This window comes from Diabrotica undecimpunctata, chromosome 1, assembly GCF_040954645.1.
Source record: "Diabrotica undecimpunctata isolate CICGRU chromosome 1, icDiaUnde3, whole genome shotgun sequence".
In the NCBI taxonomy this organism is placed as follows: domain Eukaryota; kingdom Metazoa; phylum Arthropoda; class Insecta; order Coleoptera; family Chrysomelidae; genus Diabrotica; species Diabrotica undecimpunctata.
In genome coordinates this window covers 11,652,257-11,671,821 of record NC_092803.1, presented here as the reverse complement: position 1 = coordinate 11,671,821, position 19,565 = coordinate 11,652,257, and the positions used below count along the sequence as shown (strand labels likewise).

Here is a 19,565-nt window from a genome sequence, read left to right as displayed (position 1 = left end):
AATTTTGACTTTTATTTTATGTTTACTGTTTACATCGTAGTCACCACAGCACATAGCCCTCTAGTAAGGTACGTCCCATAGAAAGATTTGGGGGAGAGTTTGTAGCGCCAAATGCGGACGGGCCGAAACTAATTTCATTTGGTGGCAAATTTAAAACGTAGGTTCTGAATTTTAAGACACTAATTAAAAAAGTATGCTCTAAATTTTAGGAGGCAAAACTCAAAAAGCATACTTTTAATTGTTAAATAAATAGTCATAAAATAAGAAATAAAAACTTATTCTATACCAAAAAATATATCATCTCTGTCGAAAAATATATAGTATACACTTACGCATTTTTATATATAAATGTAAAATATAATTTGTCTTACTAATAAAACACTCGTATTCCAAGGTTATTCCGTATTTATATCTAGAATAGTTATCCTAAGTATAAGGTAAATATACTAAAATAATTTGTTACAAATAAACATACCAGACAGAGAGAGTATAATTATGGTACAGGAAAGTTTTTATTTATTATTTTATGACTACATCTGTTTTTAATTATATTAACAAATCAAAGTCCCGAAAACAACAAAATAAAACACAGATTTCATGTCACTTGTTTATTTGTAAAATTTTCTTAAGTATTGGCAACAAATATCCTTGTCCTCCTCATTCCTTAAGCCCTTGTCAGGGTCTGGGTAGAGACCAAGGCACAGTATATTGCTTAAAAGCAATATACTGTGACCAAGGTTAGTATATGGTAGATGTTAAGTCTTAAGCACCTCTTACTCTCACTTAACATCTACTAACCTTGGGTAGAGACACTCTAAATATTATTAGCTCACTGTCTCCATACCAGATGAACGCCTTCATGTAGGGATTTTTCCACCAATCTTCATTTAATCTTCCCATCCTGTTAGAGATCTTCCTATTGTTTATTAGATATATTATATATTAAAATTTGGGATACAATACAATGTTTTTATAACGTCATTTGCAATTTATAACGTCTCTTTTTTTTTCGGTGGGTACTCAAAATTCTTTAGAAATAAGTTGTTATTGTAAATTTAAGTTGTGTTTAGTAGAATTAGCTACAATGTTTGTTTTTTGGAAAAATTGTATGGTATAATCATTATATGTTTGGGTAAATATGCAAAACTAGTGAAACCATGGCAACAGCACTTACATCAACGTCATCATACCATACACTCTTGTTATGTCATACCTCCACCTAAGGTGACTAGTAGCGCCGTCGCCATTATGAACGGCTGGACCCATGCAATTCACTGTTCCTACCTGCCCTATTTCATTTACACTACTGTGGTAGTCACGTGACTTTGACAGGACATCTGTTATTTATTTATTGTGTAAATATTGGAGGCAAAATTGAATCATCTATTTTTGTATAAAATCATAGCTTGTTATAGCTACTACAAGTATAGCAAGCTATGATTTTATAAGTAAGTACCTTATTTATATTACTGTTCGAAAAATTTTGTGCTATTTTTGAATATAGCTGTATAACTTGTATACTACAAGTACAATACCTGCAAACTATTCACAGGTCAGGACCTACATATATTTTAATAATCCTTTCGTATTTCAATTACAAATCTATCAGAATAGTATTAGCATGTTGTAGATATAAATAATTTACTAATGATATAAGTGATCATCGTGAAAGTCTCGCCTATATCGATATACTCTTAATTCGTCTGCTCATGGCCTACATATTTACAATATGGTTTCTATTTCTTAATATCTGATCTTTACAAATAAAATTCTAAAAAACTCAAAAAAGAATCATCCATCATACCAGCTAATATTCTACCCTATCCTGTTGAGTTTTTATTTGATTTTTTTTATGTCAATTGCCAAATTTTAGTGGGGTGTGTGTTTTTATTAATTCCATATGATTCCATTGATGAAAGATATCAAGCTTGTTTTCCATCATAAAACTTTACATAAACATTTTTTTCACCGTTTTTTGCTAATTTGCCTGGTCTAATATTCTGACCAATTTTGATGGTAAAAGTCTGGATAAGTTTTTATCAATATATTATCCTTTGTCTTCAGGTCTGTATCTATTATTTAAATATATTAAATTATTTACTTTTACCCATTGCTCTTATCGTCGTGTGCCTGTCGTGCTACATCCATATTATTTTTTGCACTTTTAAGAATATATATATATATATATATATATATATATATATATATATATATATATATATATATATATATATATATATATATATAATTAATAAAATAATTTAACGAAACACGAAAAATTTAACGATTAGGTACACTAACATAGATAAAGAATATATATTACTGAATAGATAGGAAACTGTGTAGGTTATTTCTGGACAATGCGCCATCTGGCGGCCTTAGGAAAGCAACATCTTATTAAAAAATCTTCTCGTAATTCTTCAAATATAAAGATTAATATTGAGGGTTTGATTACAAAAATAAAACAAACGTTGGTTCTTTTTCTACTTTATTTTCTTTTTTACGTTTTTATATAAACATTAATTACATGTATTTAAATGTAGTTGGTTAAACAGTGGCTATTCTGTAGTTTCTATAAATTACAACACAGAAACAGAGAAGGAATAGCATCACATTTCAAGGTGGACTTATATCTCAATCCAACATAGCGGGCTTCTGGTCCAAAATGAATTGTGCAAGTCTTCTCTGCCAATTTTGTTAATCCAAATATCATAAAGCTAAAAAATAAATAGTTTGTTTTTAATATTTTTTGTGAAATAATGTTACATAGTATATTTCTAGAGGTGCTTTACAAAAGGACAAATAAACAAAAGTTTTGTAGAAAAAGTTCTTGAAACATTGAAGAATTGCCACATTTTTAATGGCGATAATTTTAATTCCTAAAAAACTTTTACCTAATTCTATATCGGCAACAATTCTAATACACATCATAACGTGAAAGAAAGAAGTTTGGGACAACATCGGACATTTTAAGGCAATTATTAAAAAATAAATAAAATCTTATATCAGCATTTTCTACTTACCGCCCTATCTTTTGGAAAAATATGCATTTGAGCATCCTTATTGTAATTATTACAACCATTAACGCAACAGTTAAAAACCGTAATTATTTAAATATGATGGCAAAAAAACAAACAATTATTTAATCGCAAATAATACAACTCAAAACACTGTGTCGAAACCACAATAAAAATGGCGTACTTGTTTTGTTGGTTGCGGTATTGCGCAGTCACGAAGCTTTACTATGAATGCTACGCCCTCTGGTGTCCTTAGGAAATACAAATTTCAGAGGACTGTCACTCCCATAAGAGATACCCGGGCATGTACACTAATTAATATTACGTCACAATAATCTAAAGAACCGATCGCTTGTACCGCTGTGATTCGTGGAGAATAGTTTTAGAAAGGATAAATAAATAAAAATACCAACCACATTAATAAAAAATTATTTAATTTGGTTGCCTTTCACTAAGCAGATATAAAGGACTTTGAAAGCAGTCTTAGTAGCATTTTTGAAAATATGTACACGATACACCATTACCATACAATTATTATTGTTAATTTTTTTCTGGTGCTCTTGAGAAATCAGAAAACAAGCGTTATACCATTTATCATTTTCAAGCAAGAAAAATCAAAATAGCATAGTGCACATATTTCTAACATCTTTATTTTTTGAAAAACTTTTATATATAAATATGAAATTGTTTTAAATTACGTATTAGCAAAGACACGGGAGAACTTTTAACGGTCGATTGATAGGCAAACATTATCTAAACAGTTTTAAAATTACACTTAAATGTTCACTTAAATAATTATTTATTGTGCACAATATGATTCGCAATTGCGATTTAGATTTTAGGAAAATGTATTCATTAGGTTAGGTTCAATATGTGTGGGTGCTTAACCACCCTTTCACTCGACATAGGAGGTCGAGTTTACAGCGAATTTATTTTTTATAATAGAATATATTAGTTAGAATTAATAGAATATATTAAGCAGAAGATATTTTATACCACAAAAGATGTCATTGTCTTGTGGTACGCTCCGCAATATACTTGCAATATAACAGCTATGACGTAATCATTTAAGCATGTAGACAAATGACAGATCAAAGTTATAAACGTAAAGCATTTAAAAGAATAAAAATATGTCAGAACCTATACCATGGTCAATTTCATATGATTTCTGATAAATTATTCGGAAATTAAGATAGAGAGCGAAAAGACAAGATTAGCTTTCATCAAAATTAAAAAAAAAAAATCTTTAACGTCAAGATACAAAATGTTACATATTCTCGGTTCTTCTGTATGAAGTGGAGCCATGGAACATAACTGAAGTCTTACTGAAGAGATTCGAAGCATTTTAAATGTGGTGCTATAGACGCATGTTAAGGATTAAACAAAGTTACCGACGAAGAAATTTTGCACAGAATGGGTAAGAGCGCGAACTAGTCATGACATAAAACGTCGCAAACTGAAATATCGGGGCCATATAACACATAATGAACAATGGCCTACTTCGGATCATACTTCAAGGTTTAAGCTAAATGAAATTTTTAGGGGCTCAACATATAAGTCTAACAGGGGCTCTGGTTAGATAAGAGAACGAGCAATCAAAAATGTTGCTAGGATACATCAAAAAGTTGAAGATTCTGGGTGGCATTCTATATATTCGGATAAATAAGGGTTGAAAGTTTGAGTAAATGATCGATCATTAATAATGATTATATTACAAGAGATTTGCATCACAAAACCAATCTTTTATGACTGCTCGTTATTAAAAACACAGCAGAGCGAGTACAAATTGATTTTGAGAGTTTGTGGGAGATGGCGCCACTGTAAGTTTAGATCTCTTTGTCACGAAACATTACAAATTTCCCCACATTATTGGCGAATAATCAATTTGGGTCTGAAATTTAGCCGTCTGAATTTCGAAGTCAAAAAGTAGTAAAGAGAAAGCTAAAACTTGTGCAGAACGTGTTAAAAAAGTTTTCCAACCATCCCTCGCAAACGCGTTTAAATTTTTTGAGGTTTGAAGTCAGTTGGACATTTCTGTTGTGGACGTTTTTAAAAGTGAACTTTTAAATATTATAATAAAGTTCGTTGTAAATCTTTAATTGTTAGATGTTTAATATTTTATCGGAATACAATTTCAAAACATATATTTATTTAAATATTACAATTTTTCAGATTTTTTTGTTCAGATTTGCAAATTTGTTCCTATTAATTATACAACCAGTAATACACTGCAATGGCAGCTTGACAACAACTTTCGGTATAGTATAATATGATTTGATTAAAAAACATAAAGTCCCCCGTGCTCTTTTTTACATTATTGAATGGAACAGTCTTATTTTTATACTATTAGCGTAAAGCACATAGCACCATCGACAAAATTAAACCACTTGACTCTTAAAAACAAAACCATAACGACATCAAAAATACTACTAATAAATAATCGGTAAGTTTCATAAACTTACAAAAACAATATTACTAACAGATCGTACAAACATTCGAAACGTTTCAGTGATAAATAAAATTATAGTACTCTGTACAACACATCTAATATATCTATTGCTTACGATGTTATAGAGCGAGTTACTTGAAAATTGGAAGGATTTTCTTACTGTTAGGTACGTTTTTGTCATAGACCAAAACCTTCTTAAAAATCGATTTAAAATTAGAAATAGAAATTAATATTTATCAAACCAATTTAGGCATCTTTACTACTGTTCACATTGCTGCAAATCCACACATTTCATTATCTTAATTTTGTCTCTAAGGGTTGATTTTAAGACATTCTGGTGAGTTTCGAAATGTCACTATTTTCAAATATTCTGCAACTTCTTTAGACAAATATCTGGAATCCCAACGTGCTTTCCTCTTTCTCCTGTCATTCCTGATTTGTTCGGTATGGCTCGAGTACGTTAATGATTGGCGATGTCAAACGAAAGAGGCAACAAGGTGCGGCAAAAATTCGAATTAGAGCACGTAGGGAAACAAAACATTTGACATTTAATTAAATAGTTATAAATAGTGTAAATAATATTAAATAAAGTACCATAATGTGAAAAAGTAAATGCAAACAATACTGTTCTGTACCGCAATGCAGTAATTATCGTTCGGAAGCAATAAGTATGCACTTTTTTCGTCGAGATAAAAATGTACAATGTTGTTGGGCTCGTGAATTAAAAATTGAGAAATCAATAACAAGCGCTATGATAGTGTGTTCACATTTTTTATCTATAATTTTTTTTAAATCCACTACTTACACACAACAAGGAAAATACAGGAAATACGCTGAGAAATCGAAAGAGAAGTAAAGACATTAGAAGAAAATGTAACGTACAGTGTAAACGAATGGACACAAAATAGAAAAAAAGTATAATAGAATAATATAATTAATAAGTATAATAATAGAGTAATAGAAATCAGTGTCGTCAAAATAAGTATCGGACGACCGCGCAAAAGTTGGAGTGACAACCTTCCATAGAGGTATTAATCCGCCAATGAACAAGCAGAATTGCTTATAAAGAGGAAACAGAAGAAGAAGTTTAAACCAACTGAAGATGAATGTAAGGTAATACACGCAGAGATTGTTTCACTTAAAACGATGTTTCATGTGCTATGGCTATGGCAGTTTGATTTGTTTTTCTACTTGGTCGATCAGGTGAGCATCTGATCATCGTCAATACTTTTATGATCTGTTTTCAAGGTCAAAACACCTTTCTTTTTGTCATTATATCCCTCATCCATATCGAGAGAGCGAGGAAGAGAGATAGAAACGTTTAAATAACCATCTTTGGAATAATAGCAACAAAATATGACTTTTACCATCTCTACACCTTTTTATGACATTGTTTCACAAATATTACAATTATATCAAACTTAACGACTCTTCTGCAAGGCTTGGTCATCAATTCCTTTAAAATATCTAAAAATTCTTCCGATTTCCTCGAAATACTCAAATTGGGTGACCGGAAAATATAAAGTAACATTTTAAAATAATTATATTTTACTGAAAAAAACTTTGGTATAAAATGTAAGCATTTATTCTTAGTTATGACTAGAAGTTTTATCGTTAAACTTTAGTTACACTAATGTAATATTGAAAAAATGATTAATTATCAAACTATTTTATTACATGGATGGAAAACGTCCTAAATGCTGACTTTCGTGCCATTTATGAAATATATGTTACATGTAACCGTTCCAGTAACTGCAAAATGTATTTATTATGATTCTAAAATGGCTGTAAATAACATTTAATAAACGATTGAGAATATTCTTTACGACTATCATAAATATAAAATCTCTCAGTTTGTTCATACAAATCTCTAAACCATCCTTATTTGAAATTGCTTTTTTAAATTAAGTTATAAATGCTAAAATCTAAATTTTATTCGTTTATTTATGTATTCTTTTTATACAGGGTGGACCAAAAGTCTGGAGAGTTATCTCTTAAATGGATGGTCCGAATTGCACAAAAACCGGGATACGATTATTCTGCAATATGTAGATTTCAAATTTGACATTTGCAATGTTGCCAGATTTACCATTTTTCTGATATCATTGGCCACTTTGGATTTTTAAATACAACACTCTTTATAATGTATTATTATTAGAATCCTAACTTCAATACGAGTTCAGGCATATTTAACACTTGGTATTTTATCTAGTAACGAAGGTCTTAAATAAATACAACTTCTCAGTGCCAAACAGTTTTGAAGAAATTCAGTATATGAGGCGTTCAGAACCATAGTGGATTAAGTCCACTTTTTACGAAAATTAAGTTAGCGGTGTAGCTACTACTACTATTAGCCCTAAAGTCTTTGTAACCTAGCTGACTGGCGAAAGTTAAGGTCTTCTTCTGGAGAAAAGTTCCACTGATTGGGACGTTTTTTCTTCGACATTCCTGAAACCATTTCAAGAGACATTTTTCTAGATCCGAGAAGCCAGCAGACTTCGACCGAAATTTGTAGACGTTGCCTTGAGTCGAATTCGCTAAAATCTTTATAATCTTCCTTACTTTTAAGTATGGTGAACAGCGTGCTCATTCCAATGTCAAATTCTTTCGCAAATGAGATTTTGTTTTATTCCCTTTTTCTGTAGCATTTATTAACGCAATTTTTTCTCTTATTGTTAATGATCGAAGTTTTTTAGTATTCTGGAAACTCGACATGTTTTCGTTAGGATTAAACTGAGAACTGAATATGACTGATGTATCATCAAGAAAATAAACAAACATGACCTTCTAAAATGATGGTTAAAATTTGACAAGTTCAAGTTACAAAGGTAAACGAACATATGTATCACTTTCGAGTTATCGAGGTATGTGTTCCAGTTATAAAGGTTAAATTTTTCACAATAGAATAGGATTGAAACAGAACCAGAGTAAAAGTACAAGTTATTGAGAATTTCGAGTTATCAACGTTTCAGTTATCGAGAGTCGACTGTACATCTTCTTTACGTGCCATCTCCGCGACAGAGTTTGGCAATCATTATGGCTATTCTGATCTTAGATGTTGCCGCTCTGAATAGTTCGATTGATGTGCATCCGTACCATTCCCTCAAGTTACGCAACCATGAGATTTTTCTCCTTCCTATATTTCTCTTGCCCTGGATTTTCCCTTGTATAATTAATTGAAGTATGTTGTATCTTTCATTATGCATAACATGCTCCAGGTATTGCAGCTTTCGTGTCTTGATGGTTTCCAATACTTCCATTCTTTTGTTGACTCTTCTCATGACTTCGTTGTTTGTTACATGCTCGGTCCATAATATCTTCAGGATTCTTCTATACACCAACAGTTCAAATGCTTTCAACTTTTTAGTAACGCGTTAAGTGTCCATGCTTCTATCCCGTAAAGCAGAGTCCAGAAAATATAACACCTTGCCAGTCTAACTCTCAAGTCTAATTTCAGTTCTCTTGCACAAAGTACCTTTCTCATTTTGTAGAAGTTTGTTCGTGCTTTCTCTATTCGAACTTTGATTTCTTTGGAGTAATCGTTTGTTTGATTAATTATTGTGCCAAGATAATTGTAGTTTTCAACTTGTTCTAAAGTTTTACCGTTAATTGTCAAGCTTTCATCATTATTTTGGGTTTTTGATATCCTCATAAATTTAGTTTTCTTGATTTTTATTGATAATCCATACTCTTCTCCATACTCTCTTGCTGTTTCTCCCTCAAGAGCTCTTTTCATAATTTCTTCAGAGTATGTATTGAATAGTAGTGGTGACAATTCACACCCCTGTCGCACTCCTCTTTTAATTTCGAACTCTTCTGATGTCGTGTTTATTAATGCGTATGTGTTCCTGCTGTTTATAATATAGATTTGTTATAATTCGAGAGTCATTGTATTTTAATTGTTTTGCTTTGAGGACGTCCATTAGCTGTTTGTGGCGGACTTTATCGAAAGCCTTGTTGTAATCTATGAAACATACGTACATATCTTGGTTCACATCCAAGCATCTCTGGATTAGTACGTTGAATGCAAAGAGAGCTTCATGGGTACCTACGCCTCTACGGAATCCAAATTGGGTTTCTTCCCCATAGCAAGTATTTGGTAAATGCGTTTATGGATGATCTTTAAAAACATTTTAAGTGTGTAAGACATCAGGCTTATGGTGCGGCGGTCGGTGCATTCTCTAGCATTTTTCTTTTTTGGGAGACAAATAAATGTTGAGGTCAACCATTCATTGGGTATGTCACCCGATGGATAAATTTCATTAAAGAGCTTTAAGAGGACATCCATGTACTCATTTTCTATTATTTTAAGGATATCAATAGGCAGTTGAGCTGAGCCCGGACTTTTTCCGTTTCTGGTGTTCTTTAGTGCATACAATATTTCTTCTTTTGTAATTTCTATACTTGTTTCTCTGTCCTCGAAAAATATGTCTTGTAGCTTTTCTCTTTCGTTGTCGAAGAGCTCTTCCCTATATTCTTTCTATCGTTTTAGCTTTTCGTCAGTCGTTATCATAGTATTTCCATTTTTATCTAAAAGAGTTCTTTTTTGCAGCCCTGCCATTTCTTTAACCTTTTTATGTAGGTTAAATAGGTCGTATTTGTTCTGAAGATCTTTATCTCTTTACATTTTTCCTCTTTTGTTTGATTTGCCTCTCTTATCATTTTTCTGATTTCATTGTTAATGATTTTGTAATTATGACTGTCTTTGTTCTTGGCTTGTCTTCTTTGGTCCATCCTGCTGAGTATTTCATCGGTCATCCAGTTGTCTCTCTTTCTTATCGGTTCTGACTGTCTTCTTTCTTATCGAGTGTACATAGTTTGTATCAAAAAATTTATTGAGAACGATTCGGCGTTTCTAGACTTTTGTTTTATCTTTTTAAAATATTGCTCACTACATAAAATCAAAAGTATTGTATACGGTTTGGAGAATTCAATAAAGGTACAATATACAGGATGTTGTATTTAAAAAACAAAAGTGACTAATTGTATCAGCAAAACGGTAAATTTGCCAAAGTTATAAACATCAAATTTCAAATCCTCATATGGAAAAATACGTCTATTCCTGCCTTTGTATAATTCGAACCATTCATTTAAGAGATAACTAGGCGTTTCTATACTTTTGGTCCACTCTGTATATTATAATGATGAAGGATATCGACTAGAAAACCATGTAGATAATAAAATCGTTCTTTTTAACAAGCCTATGTACTGCTTCCATAATTTTCGGTAAACATTGACTGAAAATCCATGTAGATACTCTTCTAGATGGATTTAACTTCTTAACCCCTTTTGATTCAATGTTACATTGTGCAAATAAACCTTAACGAAACCAAATTGGTCATTAACCATACTCTTTCTACACAATTTGTGACTGTTACTTGATATGGTGATACCAAACACCCAAAAATGCTGTCAAAACATCTTAAAATAGTCTTTGTTAAATCATAATACAAATAGTACAGTAAGTGCTACAACAAGTAGGTTCCAATTATACAAAGCCTTGTGAAGTTTCACCAACTTCTCTTCTCACTTCAGCTATTCACTTATTTTGAAAGCATTTTTGGTTATTATTCTTTATAAAACACTGGGATATCGTTAACATCAGTCTTGTTATAGATAAATGATGTCACCCAAAGAGCGTTGCAGTGATACACTGTTAAGCTACAATTTCAGCTATTACGATATACAAGATTGGAACTGCACATAATACTGTAACTATATTGTATTTTAATATGTTTTTTGACGTGGTTTTAGGTCTTGATTAAAAAAAAACAAATTTTCTGTTCTATTCTCATATTAACTGTTTTAAAACTATTGATAACTTATATGTAATCTTTTCTTACACTAATATGAGTGTTTAAGCAAGAAAATAAAAAAAAAATAAACGTTTTCCTAAATAAAAAAGTTTTTTTTAAACACTTTCTGAATATAACATACGTAATTTAGTTTATTTCGTATTAAAATCCTAACCTAACCTCAAAAAATATATAAAGTCGTATTACAAAAGGTGTCAAATATTATAAGCAGTTCCAATAAACATCAAATAAATGCCTTAATAACGAAATTAGTAAGAAAAATAAGTTAACTTTTTGCGATATAAATATTTGGAATGAGTTATTTTTAACAATATACAGCATATATTACAACAAGTAAGAAATTTACCTTACCAACAACAGGCAGTAGTTCTTTTATACATCAAACTAAACACTTTAAATAAATAAGTTTTAAACATATGTTAGGAATAAGGGGTATTCGTTTTTATATATGGACGAAACGGGTGATAAAATGATGCGTTCAACTGTGATAAACTATTTTTTGTTATGTTTTACTCATTTTAAGGAGATTCTTTCTCTTCCTCTATCCTTATAGGTATTGATATATCCATTTCCCTTAGATTTCCATGATATATATGTAACCTACCGAGTCAGCGTTTGCATTTATTTTATAACCGGCTGTGGAATACTGTTGAACCGTTTTGGAATTCCGAAGAGTGCATATTCAATTGAGTTGCCGAAAACCAACGTTTCGGGTGTCTTCTTTGTTGAAATGTGTTGAGTGCATTAAGTCATATCTATCTAAATAAGAAAGGTTTTTTAATGCCTTATTAAAAAGCATTTTTTCCTCCTAATTTTTGTCCTGTATAAAGAGAATCAAAGCTTTTTAAACGCCTTCGCCGTCGGTATGAATAATACCTTTCCCGTTTGTTACAAAATAGATTCGTATTATTAATTTCCATAGTCTTATTTGTTTTAGTTCCAATAGATTATCTTACAATCTCACGCATCATTTTTTGTCGGTTAACATACCGTTCAAAAAGCTCTGCCAACTTTAAAAACAGTTGATACCAACAGCTAATTTCAATTCCCTAAAATTGTTTTGATTTAAAATTTTTAACTGGCTTAAAGTTGCCATCGCTCTTTTGAGGCTGTAATTTTTTACTTTAAATATGGCCAGTTAACTACGTCCATTACATATGGACTATTCTGGCTTACAAGGCTATTTTTTTTGTTTTATTAATTCCTCTGAATAGATTATTATTCGACGAAGATCTTTTATGTCAATTTTCTAATTCCAATTCTAATTTTATTCTTTTGCAAAGGTGTTTCAGGGTTTCTTGAATATGTTCAAAATTTACTAAAAGAACTTTGGGAACTGTGTTATCAATTTTGATGTCTTGATGGAATCGATTAAAGTCTATTCGCCCGTTCTTTTTACATGTATGAAATTATTCACGAATATTTATTTACATTACGTCCCTCCTCTACTCACAGAACCTAAAACTAAGGAAAGTAAGTCGCTTGTCATTGGCCACTGAGGATTTCGTGTTTTGACTCGTGTTGTGTACCATTATTTAAATTTTAAATTCATTTTCTTTACAACGTGTAACCATTACACTCATTAGATAGCTATAACTCTGTCAAATGGAATGATTTGTAATATATTTGATGCCACGAATACAGAAATATTTAAAATATTTAGGGAATTTTGTGAGACGGTAAAATATTTTTTAATATTTTTTATTTTCAAAATATTTTTGAAAAAAATATATATTTTTAGCATTTGTGGACCTGAGAAAGGCGTATAACTCTGTACCAAGGTCAGAACTACGACAGGAAATGTAGAAATAAGAAATACAGACGGAACTCATAGAAGCTACAAAAGCTCTGTATAAAGAAAATAAAGTGTCCATTAAAATGGGAACAAGAATCATAGGAGACTTCACCACAACAAAAGGGCTCTTGCAGGGTTGTTCCACATCTCCAACCCTATTCAAAATATACTTAGAGAAAGCCTTGATTACATGGAAAAGAAAATGCGAAGGCATGGGAGTATCCGTACGAAACGAATACCTATATACGTTAAGCTTTGCAGAAGATCAAGTAGTGATTGCACAAGACCAAGAAGACCTCAGTTACATGATGAAGAAACTACAAGAAGAATATACCAAGGCTGGCCTAGATATTAACCTCGCGAAAACAGAGTACCTATAAGTCGCAAGTAAAGAAGACATAGATCTACAGATTGACGACAACGTGACAATCAAAGGAAAGGATAAATTCAAATACTTGGGGTTTATAATCACGAAAAAGGCAAAAACAGAGGAAGAAATTAAGCAAAGATTAGGACAAACAAGAACAGCAATCCGACAAGTTAACTCAGTATGGTGGGAGCGACAAATAAATATGAAGACAAAAACACAGATTTATAAAACATTAGTGCAAAGTATTATGACATATGGGGCTGAAAATTGGATTATAAACAAGAAAAATAGCAGTAAGATAGTAGCAACAGAGATGGAATGACTGCGAAGATGCTGCAGAGTAACAAGAATGGATAGGAGAAGTAATGACGAAATAAAGCAAAGAACATCAATAGAAACAGACATACTAACATATCTAGAAAAAAAAAAAACTAAAGTGGTATGGACATGTAAGAACAACTAGCGACAGCAGATGGATAAAGAGAATAACCGAATGGAGCCCCATAGGAAGGAGGAAAAGAGGACGACCCCGAAGATCCTGGAGGAACAAAGTAGACGACGCCATGAGTAAGAGAGGCCTAAACGATGGAGAATGTGACAACAGAGAGATGAAAACGATTGAGCGAGGGAAGGCAGTGACTACTGTAGAAACCCTAAATATGAGTATATTAATGAAATATATATATAAATATGTGTGTGTGTTCGGAAATTTTCCGTGGTTAGTACAATTAAACCCACTAGGCTTCCCGATTATCACTGCGCCGAGCTTTCGACATGCTTTTTGACGTCTTCTTCAGGACTTCGGGGTCTCAGTCTTCTGAGCCCCCAGACACTACTGCGTAGTAGTATTAGTGCACTGACTAGTGAATAGTGCATTAGTTCCTGGGGGCTCAGGAGACAGACCCCGGAAGCCCTGAAGAAGACGTTAGAGAGAATTTTGAATGCTCGGCGCAGTGATAATCGATGCGGTTTAACCCGGAAGCCTGGTGAGTTTGTCAATGTTCTTGTGATTTTTCAATTTTTGTGTGTGTGTCTGTCTTTTTTTTCAGAGATGCATTTTACTCAGCAAAGTTGGACTGAGAATTAAGGAACAAAAAATTGTATATTTGGCAAGACATATGTGACAATGTTGTTGAAATACATAAGTATAAAATTGATTGAGATTTAATTGTAAAGCTGAAAAACTTTGCTAGGGCGGACCGGTATTGATACTTTACTAGTCAAATTCATCTGTAAATATCTGGCAATTATTCTGTATATAGAGGAGAATTTGTTTTTATTTTTATTAAATTTGTCTTTACTCACAGGAAAAAGTATATATATGGCAACAATTAGACAATTATTTATATTAATTTACTATTCACAATAAAATAATTCCTGTTTCTAAGAATATTGGACTTATCCGATGATTTCCCTAACTAATAGGACCAAAAATAATTTTAATGTGTATTTAATGTTTCTTCTCATTCATTTAATGTTCCTGATCATCATTTCATGTCCCTTCTCATGTTAATATCAGTTCCTTGTTCAGTTCATTTATACTAAAATATTAATTTTTGTTCTATTTTCTCAATTTAGTTTCATAACATGGTGTCATCATCACAGCTAAATTCTGCTAGTAAATACAGTAAATAGGGAGAATCTTCCAGTGTTTATTCTCTTTGTCTACTATATTGGGGACGATGAAGAGTACAACAAGCGTGGGAAAACATGAGCGAATATCTTGTCTCTAAGTGGTTGAAACTAGATCAGCTAAATTGATTTTCTAGTCATGAATTTAGCTATTTAAGGTGGCGAATCCAACCCTACTACCAATAGTTCGGATTCTTTCTTCGAGAGTGTGGCCAGTGCATCTTCGATCCAAGTTCTTCGGGCGGAATATTGCCATTGTAGCCAATATGCAATCGGGAAAATGGATGGCTCTGTTTAAGCATGTTATGCAATGCATTACGTCCACGAAACTAAACTGTTCCAAATCCATCAGTAACAGAATGTTATTTGTGAACTTGTAACCTACACCTCGGTACTTATCAACTTTTTAATAATTTTTATGCGCACCATATCCTAGAACTAGTACCCCAGCCAATCCAAATATCAAAATTGACAATACATTCAGTTCTAATCTACTGAGTTTCCACAGTTCATATACTGGATAAAATATTGACGAAATTTTCAACAAATCAAGTAAACCCAGGGACAACTTTACAAAAGATAATATCAGAAATAATTACTCCAATAGATCTTCGTAGAATAATATGCTATCTTTAGCTGCCTTCAAAAATTATCCAAACGAAAATGAAAAGAATAAATAATTTCTTTAAATAGAGATTCAACAATTTCATATTTAGTTAATATTATATCTTAATCTACGCTTTTTGAAAAGGAAACATCGATGAAAGAGGAGGGAGGGGGGTAAACGTAAAGGGAAAGATCAGTTAAGGGAATCACGGCGACGAGACAGAGTGGGGTCTCGGTACGTCTTTGCTATCATCATAGGTGAAAGGAGAGAGTTGAGGTTCGCAGATGGAGGGTTACTAGGACTAAAGTACTTCTGTGTTAGGGGTGATTGCAGGTGCCTGTGTTTGATCACGTCACGCTCTGCTGATCCTGTGCCTAGGTCCTGCAAAAGAAAAAATATATCAATTATTAAACAAATATTATCTGTATTGAAATGAGTGGAGACATTTGGAATTTGATTCTGTCGGCAAATACTGTTTTATGGATTAATTCGCAAAGAAATATTAAGAACGCGGATCATAAATAATCAACGAGTTTGGTAGTTAGCCAGTAGAATACACAGGATAGTAAGAACAATAATTATCATAAATTCCGAAGGAGCACTCTCAGCATCAGAAGTGGCGTTTTAGCCAAAGTTAGAAAATTTGCCATAATACTAAGTACAATACCGGTTGAGGATATAATTGCTTATGTTAAATTGGAAATTCGTGAATCCTCGCCGGACGTCGAATATAAAATCCCAATCGAAACGATCATGGATACTACAATGAGCCGAAGCACTTAAGAGAACTTCTCATTTTTCGAAAAAAAAAAAAGCAATCAAGGATCTAAGCGATCAAAAGGACAATTTAATTTAGCTGCTGATAAAGGGAATATCACCACCGTAATAAAACCCAGGATTATAATTAAAGAATAACTGGACTGACGATCTCAAGAAAATGTCAAAAAATTGGATGAGAAGTGCTCAAGATAGAGCACAATGGACAAAAATGACGTAGGCCTATGTCCAGCAGTGGACGCAAAGGTCAGGGTGATGATGATGATGATGAAACAATGCTTTAAGAGAATAACATAAGAAATTCGGTTTATTTCGTATTAAAATCTTGATCTAACCTCTAAAAACATATAATATGGCGTCACATCAAATTGGCGCAGTCGTAGTATTTCGAAAGATGTCAAATACATTAAAAAATTTCAGCAAACATTAAGTAAATCAAAAAGAGAAATCAAACGATTTCTACTTAGCGAAACCGAATTCAAATCTTAACCACTGTGTTTCCTAAAATTTGCGAAACAAACAGCTGGATGAATTACTCGGCAAGGAAATCTAAAATTGCATTCCACAAGCCGTTCATCCTAGTCAAAATTCGTAGTGAATTCAGTTTCTCGTACTTCCAACGATCATGGATACTACAATGAGCCGAAGCACTTAAGAGAACTTCTCATCTTTCGAAAAAAAAAAAAAGCAATCAAGGATCTAAGCGATCAAAAGGACAATTTAATTTAGCTGCTGATAAAGGGAATATCACCACCGTAATAAAACCCAGGATTATAATTAAAGAATAACTGGACTGACGATCTCAAGAAAATGTCAAAAAATTGGATGAGAAGTGCTCAAGATAGAGCACAATGGACAAAAATGACGTAGGCCTATGTCCAGCAGTGGACGCAAAGGTCAGGGTGATGATGATGATGATGAAACAATGCTTTAAGAGAATAACATAAGAAATTCGGTTTATTTCGTATTAAAATCTTGATCTAACCTCTAAAAACATATAATATGGCGTCACATCAAATTGGCGCAGTCGTAGTATTTCGAAAGATGTCAAATACATTAAAAAATTTCAGCAAACATTAAGTAAATCAAAAAGAGAAATCAAACGATTTCTACTTAGCGAAACCGAATTCAAATCTTAACCACTGTGTTTCCTAAAATTTGCGAAACAAACAGCTGGATGAATTACTCGGCAAGGGAATCTAAAATTGCATTCCACAAGCCGTTCATCCTAGTCAAAATTCGTAGTGAATTCAGTTTCTCGTACTTCCAACGAAGTAAATAACAAAACAGAATGACGGTATTAGATTTTTGTTTTGATAAAGTGCCGCAACAACCGTTGATACGTATTTCGACCTCCTTAAGTCTCTTCAGAACGGTATAGCCACTGCTCTGAACCAAAACAAAAATAAAAATAACAAAAAAAAAAAAAATCTTTCCCGTCCTAGGGCGGGACGGGAAAGATTTTTGTTTTGGTTCAGAGCAGTGGCTATACCGTTCTGAAGAGACTTAAGGAGGTCGAAATACGTATCAACGGTTGTTGCTGCACTTTATCAAAACAAAAATCTAATACCGTCATTCTGTTCTATTAAGTAAATCCCTTAATAACAAATATATTAAGAAAATACGTTAACTTTTTGCGATATAAATATTTGAAATGAGATAATTTTAATAATATACAGCGTATATTACAACAACTACGAAAATAAACCCACTTTATTGTGTGGCGTTGAAACACGAACGTTGAAAAACAGACCTATACGAATTATAAGCTTTCGAAAGAATATGATGCTTAAGAAAAATAATAAGCTTAAGTACTTATAATAAGGAAAACAAGATATAAAATGCCGATAATGACGACTAATAATGAAAGGACCGATCAAGGACAAGCGCAGTATTGTAAAAAGGAGAATTTTTTGAGACATAAATTTAAGAGAGTGGTTTAATATAAGTTTCACTCAATTATTCAGGACAACTGTGAATAAAGTTAGAATCGCCATAATGATTGCCAACCTACAATAGAAGAAGGAACTCAACAAAATATATTGCTTTCTTATCGTATATTAAAAATGTGACGAATCAAATTAACAAAATCGTAAAAAACACGACATCAAGTACATCTTAAAACCATCGAACACGCTTTCTTGAAAGCAAGTTCAGCAAAAGCAAGAAATCCATTATCCACTCCTATAATTTACCGTATTCCCTCTAACTATGGTGCTGTGTACATAGGACCAACAAAACGTAGTGTATATATTAGTTTGAATGCACACAAGAGGAGCTGTGTACTTGGTCAGAAAAATCAGCAGTTACAGAACATAACGTCATAACTTTAGTAGAACATCACACTACTACCCATGGATATTCTGATAGGTTATCGAAATTTAAAAACACTCATTTGAAGGTTATAAATAGCGCATATATTCGAGGAAAATCGTCAGTGAGCGAAAAAACAGTTATGTCTGTGGCCATCAGGCGTTTGATATTGCAGCAATTGCAGAACAAACGCCAGGGAGCAGTGATTTCAGATCAGGGCCTATAAACCCCGAGAATGATGATAAGTAAACTTACAAGAAAAAAATTAAAAAAAAAATGAATGACTAAATTATCGAAACAATAGATCATTACCTCACTAAACTGTAATCTACTTTCGTATTCATCTTTCATGGCCCTGTAGAGAAACTGATGAGAACTGATAGGTCGGTAGTCCTCAAAAAAGGTTCTCATATCATATTAAAACTCACAAAATAATAATCTTTCCTAAGTCCAATCCTTCCTTATTTTACCTAAACCTTATCTATCCATTGAAAATGGTGAGTGATGGGAAATGGTGGTGACCGAACTAGCTTTCGACAAGTCTTGTGTTATATATTTATAATCTTTTTATGTTATCACAAACCAAATATCTTAAGACAAGTACCCAGTTAAATGACATGGAAAATAAAAAACTTGACTCCTCTATTCAAAGTCAATAATTTTTAATTATATACTAATCGTTACAAACATTTTTGTCGGAAGTATTGCAAATTTGGTTTTGTTTCCTGTCTTTTATTGATGGGCTGTCGATATGAAAGTCCAAGTAATAGCAGGATGCAATAGAGAAAA

General features: G+C 32.4%; 1 protein-coding gene across 4 annotated transcripts in view; it reads right to left on the bottom strand.

Annotated features, from left to right (window-relative positions):
• Window positions 1–3,979: 3,979 nt before the first annotated feature.
• LOC140444668 (protein Fe65 homolog) overlaps window positions 3,980–19,565 on the bottom strand; it is a 110,231-nt gene continuing 94,645 nt past the window's right edge. For all 4 annotated transcript variants that reach the window (XM_072536444.1, XM_072536430.1, XM_072536438.1 and 1 more), the window contains one exon: window positions 3,980–16,067. The gene's annotated coding sequence lies outside the window, so the exon portion shown is untranslated. The remainder of the gene's footprint in view (window positions 16,068–19,565) is intronic.